Below are 3,189 nucleotides of genomic sequence, written 5' to 3' on the forward strand. Positions count from 1 at the left end.
ATGGGGGTCTGATGGGGGTTCTGATGGGGTTCCTGATGGGGATCTGGTGGGGGTCCTGATGGGGGTCCTGATGGGGTTCCTGATGGGGTTCTGATGGGGGATCTGATGGGGTTCTGATGCCACAGGCTCCGAGGTTGCGCTTGCGATCGAGGGACGTCTCCCCCCTTTGGAAGAGGCAGTGCCAGCCCATCCATCACCATCGTGCAACTGTGACTGATCTCCACCACCTGCTGCCGACACAGCTCTCCCAAAACCACCTGGGGAGCTCTCCCGAGACACCCGGAGGACTCTCCGCAGGCACTGCCCCGTAGGCCATTGCATGTACCCTCGGTGTGTTTCCTAACGGTGACCAGACCATTCCCACTGGCTCGGCGAGTCATGGGAGGCTTAAAAAACAAAAAAAAACCTGAAAGGAAACTGCTGGTGGCTGTTCCCGCTCCGTGTGCTGCTCCATTCCAGTCTCCTCCCGAACAGTGCCACTGTCACGCCCCACTCTGGTCATTCCTCCTGGCTTCTGTCCCTCCCTGTGCATGGAACAAGGGGTGCAGGCCCTCCCAGGGTCCCTCCTGCACGGCACGAAGGGGATTCAGCCTTTAAAAACCCACCCGGAGTCAGGTGTGAGGGCATGTCCTCGGGGGTGGGCGGTGGGGTGCAGGTGACGGGCCGTGATGGGCCACCAACCTCTGGCATTCCCAGCCCTGCTCTTAAAACGTTCCCATCCCAAGCAGGGAATTGAGGGAGGAGCATGGCCAGGCTGAGAGGAGCATCAGCATCGGGAGTTGGGCTCAGCTTTGGTGGAAATGGGGGAAATAAGGGAGCGGGGGATGGCAGCTCCCCCCTCCCCAGTCTGGGCTCCATCGCCACTCCCAAAACGTGGCCACAGGTCCCAGCCATGGGCGGCTCCAGCACTTCTGCCCCGTGGTGCTCAGGAATGCTACTTTTAGAGGAAGGAGCCGAGGGCCCTGATGCATCTATAAACGTTTATGGAGGGTGATGGGTGAAGGGAGCGAGGAACCCTGCGAGCACCCCCGGCCCTGCCCCCTCCCCGCACCCCCGGGAACCGGGAACGCGCTCACCGGCTCCCTCCGGCCGCGGGACAGGGACAATAAACACCCTGGTGGCCACAGGTTTGGCTCGATGTAAATGTTGGGAACGAGCTGCCAAGGAGGGAAGGGGAGCGATGACAACCCGGAGCAAAGCAGCAGCTTCGGTCAGCCAGGGGGGACAGGGAGGGGGACAAGGAAGGAATGGGGATGGGAACGAGGACAGGGATGGGGAGAGGGATGGAGATGGGGATGAAGATGGGAATGGGGATGAGAATGGGGATGGGGAGAGGGATGCAGACAGAAACGGGGATGGAGATGGGGACAGGGACAGAGATAGGGACAACTTCACGTGGGTTTTCAGCTGAATTTGCCCTGTTCAGCCCTGCAGCGTCTTTGGCTGCATCGTGGGTCCAAGCAGGGAAAATGGGGCTGTGGTGGTGGCGGCCATCGGGAGCTGGGGGTGTCACAGCTGCACAGGAGTCGGGGTCTTTCCCCCCAGGCAGAGCTGAGAGGGGCCGGGGTCTCCCGGCAGGAGGCTGGGGGTGCCCAGCCAAGCCCTGCTGGGGCCAGCACCAGAGCCGGTGGCACTGCCGGGGCCGGGACGGTGGCAGCCAGCAGAGCTGGGGCACCTGGGCTTTGTGCCCAGGAAAACCTAGCAGGACCCATCACTTGCAGGGGATGGGAAAGATCCTGCAGGACCTCCCCAGCCTCCCCTGACACCGAGGAGAGCGGGATTAGGGGTGCCCAGGGAAGGCTGTTGTGACAGGTCACCCAAAGGTGTCACTTAGGGAGTCAGTGCTGGTCCCCAGACCCTGCCAGTGGAGTCCAGCTGGTGCCAGTGTCCCTGAGGCAGGGCAGGGTGGGCTCAGCTGGGGCCTGGGATACAAACTGAGCCCAGGAAGCACCAGGACAAGCCTTCACATGGCTCCAAGCTGTGCTGGGGCCATCGAAGGAGTCCCTGCACCAGGCAGGATGCCCGGAGTCATCCCACACCCCAGTAACACCGAGCACCTCCACCAGTGCCATGCTGGGATGTTGTGTCGGGGAAAAACACCCAGCACCCAACCTCCCTACACTGAACTCTGAACCTGAACTTTCCTGTGCCTTCGGGACAATCGCCTTAACCCCGGAGGAAGGTCCCAGCCTGGGTCCTGCTCCAGCGTGTGTGGGGTCCTGGGGCTGTGGGCACCGGGCCGGGGTCTGGCTGCTCCCCATCTGCTCCCCCCTCTCCTTGCCCAGACCCCCAGACCTGTTCCGGAGGCTGCCAGGGAAATCTGCTCTGTGGCTGTAATTCCCTCACCAGCAGTGACCAAACTGCCCTGGGAACACCGGGAATGGCAGCTCTCCCTGGCCCAGCCCATCCTGGTTTTCCAGGGAGACTGCTCCGCTCCCAGGGGACAGCCAGTCCCAGTCCCCCGCAGGGCCCCACTGCCTCATGCTGATTAAACTGTAATTAACCCCCTTTTTAATTGCCCCCTGGGCTGACCACAGGCTGGGGCAGAGCCATGGGGCTCACACCAGCTGCACCCTCCGGGTCGGGATTGCCATTTGCAATTCCCTGGGGTAAAACCAACCCGGAGGGAAATGCACCTCAAAGCATTTTCCCATGGGCAGTCCCCGGGGCAGAGCCCGGGGTTAGTGCCAGGAGAGGGGCACCCCAATTGCCACTGGCAGGGAACAGGGTGGGAGCCACGCGAGGTGCCACAGCGGCTGCTCTGTGGGTGACACGCACAAGGACAGCGTGGCCTTGGCCACTCCTGGCTCCCCGAGCCCCGGCAGTGCCCACGCAGCCGGAGTGTCCCGGGGGGCCACGCCAAGCTCCGGTGCCATTCCCTATTCCTGCAGGCACAGGGGAGTGCGGGAGCAAGCTGGATTGTCCCCGGGAGCGGGATTGTGCCCGGGAGCGGCTGGCGAAGCCGCGCCGGAGCCGATGCCGTAAGCACGGGGAACGATTCCAGCAGCAGCCTGTGAGCAGGGAGCCATGTTCTGTCATCCGCCAAATATTTAATAAATCCATCTCCTCCCTGCGGGGTGTCCTGTCCCTTCGCCATGTGGAAAAGGCAGGGATTTCATGAAAAAAGGGAAGAAGGGTTTTCCTAGGCAGCGGCTGCTCGGAGGCGGGAGCAGCTCCCGGCGCTGTGCC

The 3,189-nt window shown here is 62.7% G+C and overlaps 1 non-coding gene across 1 annotated transcript in view; it reads left to right on the forward strand.

Moving 5' to 3' along the window:
• Positions 1-1,126, forward strand: part of LOC103623592 — a 15,184-nt gene extending 14,058 nt beyond the window's left edge. The window contains exon 5 of the transcript XR_001865064.1: positions 126-1,126. This is a non-coding gene — a transcript (uncharacterized LOC103623592). The remainder of the gene's footprint in view (positions 1-125) is intronic.
• Positions 1,127-3,189: the final 2,063 nt, after the last annotated feature.

The sequence above is a fragment of the Corvus brachyrhynchos genome, unplaced genomic scaffold (assembly GCF_000691975.1).
Source record: "Corvus brachyrhynchos isolate BGI_N302 unplaced genomic scaffold, ASM69197v1 scaffold211, whole genome shotgun sequence".
NCBI classification, from domain to species: domain Eukaryota; kingdom Metazoa; phylum Chordata; class Aves; order Passeriformes; family Corvidae; genus Corvus; species Corvus brachyrhynchos.